The sequence below is a fragment of the Quercus suber genome, unplaced genomic scaffold (assembly GCF_002906115.3).
Source record: "Quercus suber isolate HL8 unplaced genomic scaffold, Cork oak 2.0 scaffold_985, whole genome shotgun sequence".
NCBI classification, from domain to species: Eukaryota; Viridiplantae; Streptophyta; class Magnoliopsida; order Fagales; family Fagaceae; genus Quercus; species Quercus suber.
Genome location: NW_027070400.1, coordinates 134,752 through 147,117, shown reverse-complemented (window position 1 = coordinate 147,117; position 12,366 = coordinate 134,752). Strand labels below are relative to the sequence as shown.

The 12,366-nt window shown below is 31.9% G+C and overlaps 1 pseudogene; it reads left to right on the top strand.

Moving 5' to 3' along the window:
• Positions 1 to 1,777: 1,777 nt before the first annotated feature.
• On the top strand, positions 1,778 to 3,502 carry LOC112018520 (probable LRR receptor-like serine/threonine-protein kinase At3g47570; annotated as a pseudogene).
• The last annotated feature ends 8,864 nt before the right edge of the window (positions 3,503 to 12,366 follow it).

Here is a 12,366-nt window from a genome sequence, read left to right as displayed (position 1 = left end):
ACTCTTCTCACTAACCTACCATCCCATCTTTCTTCTGTTCCTCTCTTTATCCATCTCTAAATTTTCCTTAGCTACCACTCTTTCAAACGAAACTGATAAACTTGCACTGCTCCAATTCAAGTCCCACATAGATAGCCCTCTTAATGTCCTGGCTTCTTGGAATGACTCTTTCCATTTCTGCCACTGGGTTGGGGTCACTTGTGGCAACAAACACCAAAGAGTCATCGGTTTGGACCTAAAAAACAATAAGTTGGTAGGCACCATATCACCCACATTGGAAATCTTTCTTTCCTTCAATCCCTCAACCTTGCAAGTAACTCTTTCCATGGTGGAATTCCCTCAGAAGTTGGTTACTTGACCAGGCTTCGAAATTTGAACCTGAGTCATAATCCAATATTGGGAGGGGAATTCCAGTCAATCTTTCTCACTGTTCCAACCTACAGTATCTTCATCTCCAGTACAACGATTCAGTACAAGGAATCCCTTCAGAACTTGGCTTTTTGTCAAAACTTCAGATACTAATTCTTGACAACAATCATCTAAGTGGAAGGTTCCCACCTTCTCTGGGGACTTGTCCTCTCTCCAAAACTTTTGTTTTATTTTAACAATTTGGAGGAGAAATCCCAAATACAGTAGCCCAAATGAAAAGCTTGACATCTTTTAGTGTAGAGAAAATCATCTTTCTGGTGTGTTTCCACCTTCCCTATACAATTTATCATTGCTCCACATATTCCTTGACTTCTAACAACTTCATTGGTACCTCAACCCTGACTTGGGCATTGCTTTTCAAAATCTGCAGATACTTTATCTAGGAGAAACCAATTTACAGGAACAATTCAGTTTCATTGTCCAATGTGTCAGACATTCAAGAGCTTGATCTATGGCAATAATTATTTCACAGGAACCATACCTATGAGTTTTGGTAATCTACGAAATCTTCGATGGTTTGGTGCTTTTAATAATCTTCTTGGAAATAACTCAGTTGATGATTTGAGTTTTCTGAGTTCTTTGAACAATTGCAGCCAGTTAAACCATCTGGATGTTGGCTACAACCAGCTTGGAGGTGAGCTGCCTAACTCCATAACAAACCTCTCAATCCAATTATTATGCTCGAGCTAGATCACAATTCTATTGGTGGAGCATACCTACACGAATATCAAATCTTGTTAGCCTAACAGCACTTGGCCTGGATTCTAACTTGTTAACAGGAATATTCCATCTTCAATTGGAAAGCTCACAAACTTGAACATTTTGTACTTGGATGAAAACAAATTGACTGGGGTGATCCCGTCTTCGTTGGCAACATGACTCAATTACTAATTCTCCACTTGTTCAATAACGCTTAGAAGGGAGCATACCCACTAGTCTTGGAAGGTGTAGCCACCTGCAAGAGGTATACCTTTACCATAATAAATTAAATGGCACCATACCCGAGCAACTTTTTGGCCTTCCTTTAGTCCGAATTTATGTGTCTGATAACTCCTTGACCGGTTTTTTACCACCAGATTTTGGAAACCTGAAACTTCTTGTTTTACTAGACGTTTCATACAACAAATTTTCCAAAGAGATTCCAGCCCAGCTAGGGGACTGTTTGGCTTAGAAACACTTTATATGCAAGGCAACTCTTTTGAAGGAACCATTCCCGACCTAAGTAAGTTAAAAGGTATTCAATATCTTGATCTTTCCCACAACAACTTGTCCGGCCAAATCCCAAGCTATATGGTTAATTTTCCCGTGTTGCAAACTTTAAACCTGTCTTTCAACAATCTTGAGGGAGATGTACCCGAAGAAGGGGTCTTCAGAAATGCTAGTGCAGTTGAAGTCAAAGGCAACATTGGTCTTTGTGGGGGATCCAAGAGCTGCATTTGCCTGCATGCCCCAAGAAACACAAAATCATTTTGCTTTTAAATTGATACTGGCAATAAGCATTGCAGCTGCTTTCTGCTTGACATTGTTTTCTTTGATGGCTCTTTCCTGGTTGAAAAAGTGAAGAAAAAAAGCCTTTCCATTTCCACCTTTGGACCCTCCTACCAAAAGATCTCTTATAAAGAATTACACAATGCAACTGATGGATTCTCTTGGAGAATTTGATTGGTTCAGGTAATTTTGGTAGTGTCTATAAAGGAAAACTTGGTCCAGATGAAACACATGTTGCAGTCAAGGTACTCAATCTTCAAAAGCAAGGAGCTTCCAAGAGTTTCATTGCCGAATGTGAAGCCTTGAGGAACATCCGGCATCGAAACCTCGTTAAGATTCTGATTGCTTGTTCGAGTATTGATTTTTTCGAGTATTGATTTTAAGGGCAATGATTTTAAAGCTTTAGTATATGAGTTCATGCCAAATGGAAGCTTGGAGACGCAGTTACATCCTGAAGATGGGCTCAAGCAATTGAGAAGTTTAAATCTTCTTCAAAGAATCAACATTGCTATAGACGTGGCTTCGGCTTTGCTTTATCTTCATCATCACTGCCAAACCCCTATTATTCATTGTGATCTAAAGCCAAGCAATATTCTTCTCGATGATGATATGATTGCTCATATAAGTGATTTTGGTTTGGCTAGACTCATTTCGAAATCTGGGAAGGAAGCTTTTCTTAATCAATTAAGCTCAGCAGGAATTAAGGGAACTGTTGGATATGCTGCTCCAGGTAATGTATCATGATTTCACTCAATTGTAAAAGTATTAACGTATAATGAATGCATCAATAATCAAAACAGGGATGGCCCATAGAATATTTATATACATACTTCACCAAATCACTAGTTTCATAGCATTGAGTAAGAATTGTTCTTAGTGTATGAAAGTGCTTTAAATTTTTGCAGAGTATGGAATGGGTAGTCAACTTTCAACTAATGGGGATGTGTACAGCTTTGGGATCCTCTTATTGGAGATGTTAACTGGAAGAAGACCCACTGATAAACTATTCAAAGATGACCTGAACCTTCACAATTTTGTTAAGTTGGCATTGCCGGGACGAGTGATGGAGATTGTGGACCATTCAATTTTCAACAAAGTAGGAGAAAATGATAACATTGTTTCAAGTTGGAGTGACTGGACAAGTGGACAAACTGAATGCTTGATATCGGTCTTTCAGATTGGACTTGCATGTTCAGCACAATCTCCTATAGACAGAATGGACATGAACAGAGTAGCCGGGAATTGCTTTCAATTAAAAGGAAAATTCCTTCGGAAGCTTAACGTTATAGGCAAAGCCCAAGAATAGGTATCCATAGTAGTTAATTAGGTTGTTATATTTATTTAGTTATTCTATAGTCAAGGGTATTTTAGTAATTATATAATTGTTGGATATGGGCTGGGTTTTCTTCTGTTAATAAGTAAGTCTTATTTAATTTATGGGTTTATATGTATGGTTTTTTTGTTTAATTCAATTAGTAAGTTGTCTGTGCGATGTATGGATAATATTGTAATATTTTATGTAAGAAGGTTTTGAAGAATATTGCACATATATTATAACATAATTGTTAAAGAACTTTGTTAGTAATGAGTTCATCATAAAAAGCAAAAAAAAAAAAAAAAAATTACCCTAGGAGTTTTGGCAACTTGATAGTGTGGGAGGCCAGCATAACGACATTGGTGGCCTCTCAGATTCCTCTCTTGCTCTCTCTTACAAATGCTTTGCCAATCTTAGGTATTTTATTTAGGTAATAGAAAAACAATGCATTTTATTTAACAATCCTTAGGACCTTATCTGGTTAGTTAGACTAGTCCTTGATTTTTTTTTCTTTTGTTTTTAATACTAAAATGATGAATATGCTAAAAACATGAAGAAGAGAGAAATGAGTGGTGCAAGCTTAGGTAATTAATGACATAACAGCAAAAATAAGTTAATTTGATCTTTTGGGTGACAATAAAAAAATTTTAATACAGTGAGTTAAAAAAAAAAAAAAAAAAAGCTAAATGCAAAATTAGAGGACCACATGACAGGACCTCATAAACTTCCACATATGTTACTGCGCTCATGTTGAGCCATGTCAACCTCCATGTTAATTCCTTTTTTTTTCTTTTTTGTCCTACAATTTTAAAATGTTTTTTAAATTTCAAAATAATAAGAAATTTATAAATTTCATAATAATAGTAAATCTATATAATAAATCACAGCCTTATCTCTACCATAAAGCCCACTTCTTATCTATTTAATTTCACTATAAAGCCCAAACCCAAAGCCTTTTTAACTTAAGAATAAACAGGAAATTTGAAACCGTGAAAAAGGGTTTCACAAAGGATTTTGAAGAAAGCGTGGGGAACGGGAACAAAAGAAAAGGACAATCAAATAGTTTGAATTTCTCCCACCTCTCTGCTCTACAGTTATGCATCGTTTCAAGGACAAACAGACGGTTTGAAATTCTGCTCTACAGTTCCACATCGTTTCAACCTAAGGAAAACCACAACGTTTGAAACGATGAAGGGAAGGAGTCTGATACCCTTTGAACCTGTGAAAATCTCCCCACCTTCCTGCTCCACGGTTTTGCAGTAACGGTCGCCTATCTGACTTCCTTCCTTCTTGTCTTCCTCACTTCACAGTATATAAATACTAACAAAACCTGGATGATTTGGTTAAGGCATCTCTAAATCCCAGCTCTTTTTGTGCTTTATTCTTTTGCTTAATGTTTTTTGTTTCCCTTTTTACATTTTGTTACTACTTCTTTCGTGTTGTCATGTGGATGATTGTTATGCTGAAATTTTTATTGCTGGGATTTTTAATTGGAGCTCTTTCTTTTGGTTCAATACTGACAGAAACTAGTGTGGGTGTCTCTAAAATCTTATATAAGCTATATCATATCTACTCACTCAAGTGCATTTATGAGGTCACCTTGCAATCCGCAGCAACATGCTTGCCCAAGGCTGAAGCTTGAGCCATGTACATAGACACATTTTTAGAAATCATATCCGTCCACTCCATACCTTCCTTCCGTGGGAATCTACCAAGCATAACAGCAATATTGACATCTTTACAAGCTTCAACAATGTCCGTGGTAGCAATCACACTTATCCAAACATATTCATGACAGTTTAAGAAACCTCAGGGGAGAGAATAATTCTATCTACCTAGAATTATCTCTCAAGATAAAAGACATACCTTTCAGAAGAGGAAAGGCAGCACCAATCAATTCCATTTTTATCCCATTCAAGGCTTCATCTGCCTGCTCGATATTATCAAACAAGTGCAAAGTCATAGGCTGATCAAGACCCAACATGACTCCCCTTGCAATCATTGGAAGGATGGCATAACCTATTTTCCCTGTCGAACAAAATCAAAATTTTCATATACACACTACATAATTGAAAATCAAATACACTTGGTCTGATAAGTCAAGAATATATTGACTCTTTGTGATAAATTAACCAATTAATTAGCCAAGTGAATTAATTAAGTTAATTAACATGCAATACGTGAGGTAGCACAAACAAATCACCAACTAAGTTAATATGTAGCAGAAAATAAAGTTAATACGGTGATTTGTTTACAAATGAGGAAAACTTCTAAGGCAAAAACCTCACTGGGTTATTTTAAGGTCACCACTCCCGAGAATCCACTATTATCACAATAAACGGTTACAAGTAAAGGAATCTCAATACCTTATACCAACCTACAGTTGAACACTTACCACAATACGCAATTGGACTTGTTCTGTAGTGACAATCTCTCCTTTTCAATGCACAACTTTCAGTACGTGACTAACCAATTAATGCACGGATCCAAGTACGTGACTAACCACCAACTTGAGAAGAATGTTGGCCGCAAAGTTCATCAGTTCATCAACACAATGAAGATCACGAAACTCTTTGGTTACAAAACCCTACGGCGTACAAACGCAGCAGCTTCTTGAAGAGAAAGATGAACTAGGGCAAATTGTCTCCAGTCACAATATGATTGTGAAAAACCTTTGCATCAAGTTGCACTCACTTGCATAAGCTGTGACAGCCCTTAAAATAATCCTTATATATGTTTAGGGTTGTGAGAAAAGAAAGCTCAAACATGTATACATGGATTGGATGAAAATCAGAACTGAAAATCAGATTTTCATAAATCTCAATAGATAAGGTCTCTATCGAGCAGCTGTCAAGCATTGGGCAAAAGCTGCCTTTTAGATCTCGATAAATGCTATCTGTCGAGTTAACTGTCGAGCTTTAAAATCCAGCACTTCTTCACTTGATTCTTGGACAAATTTGCATGGTTTTAACACTTGGACTTAAAACCTTGTTCCTTGAAGTATTAAACACATCCTAAATCTGCCCAATTACAAGTAAAGTGTGTTTTGTCAAAGGATTAGTCAATTCTATATTGACATATGTTCCTAACATGATTCACATATGTCCTAACATAGTCCTTGATATAGTGATATGTAATAACAGTCATCTGATATAAGACACCCTTTTCTTCCAATTCTCATTCTTTCCAACTATTTGGAAAATATTTCAATGTATACGATAATAATGATTATAACAACAACAAAATAGTTACAATTTTAAAGATTTCTTTAGATTATCTACAGAAAAGTCATTTAAACTCATTTTCAAATAAAAACAGTGGCATTATTTAAGCATTACCTTTTCAAAAACAAATAGTAATTATTTAACCATTATTCTAACAAAACAAATAAATGAAATACGTATATATGAGCTAAAGATACCAAAAGAAGGAAGAAAGAAAACAAGTATCCACAAGCATGCAAGCAGATTTGGATTAAGCAATCATGCAAAAAATGAACTTTTGAGGCTTCACATTAGGAGAACATTCATTTTTGTCAATTAGAATAAAATCTAGATTAATATGGTTCAGAAATTCAGCGAAAATAAATAAAGTTCTAGGCTCAGCTATCTAAGTTGGAGATATAATAATATTTCTAGCAAGGACCAAGAAAAGCCAATAGAATATCATATTGAGCTAGCATGCCTGCAGCACCAGTGACCAATACTTTCGTTGGCTCCTTCTCTATCTTCCGGAATCTCCACTTGTATGTAACTAGTAAGTTTCCCGTGCGATGCACGGATATTGTTGTAATGTTTTATGTAAATTTGTTTTTGGAAAATATTATACATATATTATAGCATATTTATTATAAAATTTTGTTAGTAATGAGTTCATCATAAAAAGTAACAATTATAAATTACACACATATAACTATTATAATTATTTTGTTCAAATAATGAACAATAATTAAAACAACTTCAAGTAATATTGTATAATAAAAGTTGATAAAAGCATATTAATTCATTCTATATTATTGATTTTTATTATATGATGAAATAAAAAGCTTCATTACAATATATTTTTTTTTTTTTTTTTTTTTTTTGTTTCTTCAATCTTTGTTATTGCGGTATGGTGACGCTTATTATCATCATTAGTTTCTCCATCTTCAACATTTGAGTTTAGTTCGTCCATATTTGTTCAATTTTTGTGCTTTCATCACTTTTTCCTTTTGTTGCATCATTTGTGTTAATCACTAATGAATTGGCATCAAGAGATTCTTGATCGGATCTTATAAAGTTTGGTTTTGTTTATAGGTATTTACATTTATCTTAAATTTCAATGATGTGACATTTTTTTGTAAATATTTTTATTTTTGTTAATTTTGGAATAGTGCAGCAAAAAGAATAAATATAGCATATTGAATTGGGGTTTTTTTTTTCTTCCATACCTTTTTATCATTTGAAGGTGCATAAAAAATCTTAGCAACTATGTAATTTTCAAAACCATCATTTAGATTGAATTCATTCAAATGAAGTAGAGAAATCCATTTTTTTCTAATATTTTTTTTCAAATCACGTTACCATATTTTTATAATAATTTAAATAAGTTATACCTCAGTTTATTTTTCAGCAAGATCTCTTGTAGATTTATTTTGGATTTTGTCGGCATCTCGATCAAATATCACAAAATTTGTTTTGTTAGTTGCATCAAAAACTTGAATTTGAATCATGTATCTGAAGTTGTTTGCAATTGTGTATATATATAGTAGTTATAGTGAGATAAATATATTATAAATATTTGGAGAGTATGTAGTTAATGTGAGTGCCTCTAACTTTTGGATAGAAAGATTTATTTTTGTCTCACATTTTGCACACCAAAATGATTTTGCTTGTGGTTTGACATTCCTTTCACAAAGTATGCACAAAATGTAATACCAACCTATTGTTATATCAATGTTACTTATTATTGCAATACCCTAGCAGTTCACATCTTGCAATGAACTTTGAAATTAATATGTATTATTTTTTAATGTAAATAATATGATGTATTATTATTTTTTTTACGTAAATAATGAGTATAATTTGAAATGATTAACATACTTGTTTCGTAGGATCTCATTCAATGAATTTTATCTTTACTATTGTTTTCATATTATTTAAAGATAACTCCTCCTATAAAAATTGTTTTGCATGTATTTTTGGTATTTCTTGTATAGGATCATGTTTTTTACCATTCCTATCATTGAATTTTTTTAAAGAAAATATTAAGTTAATGGCATTTTGTGAGATAGTATATGATATTTATTAGACTTTTTTGTTATTATAAATTTTAGAAATATGCACTTGTCAATTATTTCAGCAACTTCATGGATTTTAAGATTTATATATATTTTTGTTGCACTGGTCGATGACAGAGAGTTTGTCTGCATAAATTGCATAGAACATTATTAATAGACAAAAGCATATTGAATTGAAATTGGGGAAAAATGAAGACATGATTTCATGAGAATGAGATTTTCTAGAAGTATCATCTATACGTTTGGAGGGGGGGAAGAAGAGAGTTTGTAAGAGGGTAAGAGTTTTTGCTTTGATTTACACGTGTGAATGGTCAAACTTGGGTCATAATATGTAAGGTAAGAATTGAGCTTGAGTTTTTCATAAAGTTTGGTCTACTTTTAAAAGGTAGTCCATTTTATAGTGAATAAATTTTGATCTAATTTGTCTTATTGTCAAGAATAGCCCATATTTTATATAATAGTAAAAAGAAGTTACTATGATCTATTGGGTAATAGTAAAAAAAAAAATTAATAAAAAGAGGTAAAAAATGCTAAATTTATATAATAGTAAAAAGAAATTACTATGATCTATTGGATAATAGTTTTTAAAAAATAAAATAAAAGACTTAATAAAAAGAGGTAAAAAAATGCTAAATTTATATAATAGTAAAAATAAGTTACTATAATCTATTGGGTAACAGTAAAAAAAACATAATAAAAAAAGGTAAAAATGGTTAAATGCAATATTAGAATGACACGTAGCAGGATCACATGCACTCTCACATGAGGTCTTTGCTTTTATATATATATTGATATTGATTAGAACATTCTTATATAAAATCAAAAAATTTCTCTACATTACAATTTCCATCACAAGAAATTAATTATGAAGAATATTGTACATATATTATAACATATTTGTCATAAAACTTTGTTAGTATTGAGTTTATCATAAGAAGTAACAATTATAAATTGCAAACACATATTCATTATAATTATTTTGTTGAAGTAATTAGCAAAAAAGCATCAACTTTAGAGCAATATTGTATAACAAAAGTTGATAAAAGCATGGTAACATTCCATATTATTGATATTTATTTTGTGATGTAATAAAGAGCTTTATTGCGATATTTTGTTTTTTTGTTTCTTGGATGCTTTGTTTTTTGAAGTATGTCGACGCTTGTAAAGCATGTTGAGGGGTATGTTATCATCATCTGTTTCTTCATCTTCAACGTTTGAAGTTTGGTCTATCCTTATTTGTTCAATTTCTGAGCTTTTATCATTTTCTCCTTTTGTTCCATCATTTGTTCCTTTTGTTGCATCATTTGTGTTGATCATTGATGAAATGGCACTGGAAGATTCTTGGCTGGATCTTATGAAGTTTGTGCTGGCAGTTTTGTTGTCGTTAAGATTTTGCATAGGTATCTGCATTCATATTAAATTTAAGCACGTTATTTACATCAGTATAGCATAGAGAAAGAAATAATATAGCATACTGGCTTTATTATTATTATTTTTTTGTTCCATACCTTTTTCTCATTTGAAGGTGCATCAAAAATCTTAGCAACTGTGTAATTTTCAAAACCATCCTTCAGATTGAATTCATTCAAGCGAAGTAGAAAAATGTATTGTCTTCCTAAAATTTTCTTAAGATCACGTGGGATTCCTTCTTCAATATCAATCTGCATATTAAGAAATTTAATTTATATTATAATCTATAGTTTTACAATAAATTTATTAATNTTTCCTTTGCTTCTTTTCCATTTTGTCATTTTTTCTTACATGTCAATTGTTTCCTTTATTTATTTATTTTATATTTTAAATTTCCTTCTTTAGTTTTTTGTCCTTTTTTTTTTTTTTTAATAATTCTTCTTTAGTTTTTTTTTTTTTGGTCCTTTTTTATACTTTTCATTCGGTTGGTGTTTTTTTTTTTTTTTTTGGTTCATCCATTTTTTTTTCTAATTTGTTATTTTCTTTTTATTTATTAGGTGTGTGAAAGTAAATTTATACAAACTATATTTTCTATCCCTCCACTTTTTTACTCTCAAACCAAATACCATGAAGGAAAACTAAAAACTTTTCTATCATCTCCCCATTTTCTATCTTCTTACTTTTTTGCCCTTCCAACCAAACAGACCCTATGACACAAAAGGGAGACAATTGTACTCACCAAAAAAGAGAAGAGAAACATGGTCCAAAACTTAAACTTGTTTTACTTGCCTAATATTAGAATGTATAATTTCACATACAAGCATAATCATAATAAATGCCTACTAATTACTACTAGGGTAAATTACGTATTTGATCCTTACACTTTACACTATATTTTAATTTGATCCATATCCTTTCAATTGTGTTAATTTGGTCCTTAATCTTTCAATATTGTGTCCATTTAGTCTTTGCCCCTATCTCTTGGATAGAAATTGCTAACGTGGATAACGGCCAAAGTAAAAAATTAGTTATATTAAAAGACATAATTCAACTGATTGTAAACTTTTTTTTAGAAAGAGTTTCAACCTATGGCTTCCACTCTTGATGATAACTCTTTATCACAGACCAAGACAATAATTGGTTTTTGGTGTAAGCGGGGATTGAACCTCAAATCTTTTATTTAACCATCAGAGACTTTACTAGTTAAGCTAACTGAAACCCACAAACCAATTGTAAAATAAAACACCTTGCTTGAATAGTACTTAGTACTTACAATTTCGATTTTTTTTTAACAATTTCTTATCATCAAACCCAATTTAATTAGATTTTATTTAGATAAGATCAAACATAATTTAATCAAAATTTGTTGGCTGCTCTAGCCGAGCACAATGGTAAGTGAATTCAAATTCTTAGTTATATGACCTATAATAATTTAGTTTTTTTTTTTTTTTTTTTTTTTTTTAACTTTATAAATTTGATGTTTTTTTAGGACTTATGAAATAATATAAAGTCAATGAAAACATATGAGTAGTAACATGGAACTGATTATTGGATTTGAGGAGGTGCTTGGTGAACTAGTCTACACTTTTCCCAACACATGAAATAAGATAAATCAGGACATATCTTGTTCTGTCATTGTTCCAAAGCTTTTAAATCACTACAAGAAAAGAGACTACTAGCGAGGGTAAAATACTCTTGCAAAAATTCAAATATCGTTGAAAAGGTTATTAGCGAGGGCATATGGCCCTTGAAGGCCATTGTATTTACTCTTGTTGCTAAATGCTAAAAGAGATTTTGCGACCATACCTTCTCAAATAAATAATTTACGAGGACAATCCACCGTCGTTATTGAACAAATTCGCCTTTACAAATATATTACCAAACGATGAGAAAAGTTGACGACTTATTTTTAGCAAGGGGAAACAGTCTTCGTTAACAACTATTTGCAATACCTTTATACCCTCGTAATTAGTTATTTGCGAATTCCAAATTGACGACATACTTTTTAGTGACAAATAATGGTATCGCTAAAATTTACTTGTGAGGGCTTTTAACCTCTCACAACTTATTTTTAGTGAAGGGAAGCAGTTGTCATTAATAATTATTTGTAAGAGCCTTTATACCCTCGCAATTACTTATTTGCAAATTTCAAATTAACGATGAGACAAATAATGACGTCGCTAAAATTTATTTGTAAAAGATTTTAACCACCTCGCAATTAGTTAAGAATAATAGTGACAACTTTAAGCTATCACTTAAAAACATTTTTGCAAGAGGTTAAGGGGTGTCTCTATTCTATTAATTGCAAAGGACTTTGTCGTCGCTATAAAGTTATTTACGACCAAATGTTTATGTCATCAATAGTAATATTTTATATAATTTTTGAAATATTTTATTATTTATTTATTTTTAATTTATTTTATATCATTTTTGTTTCACTATCATG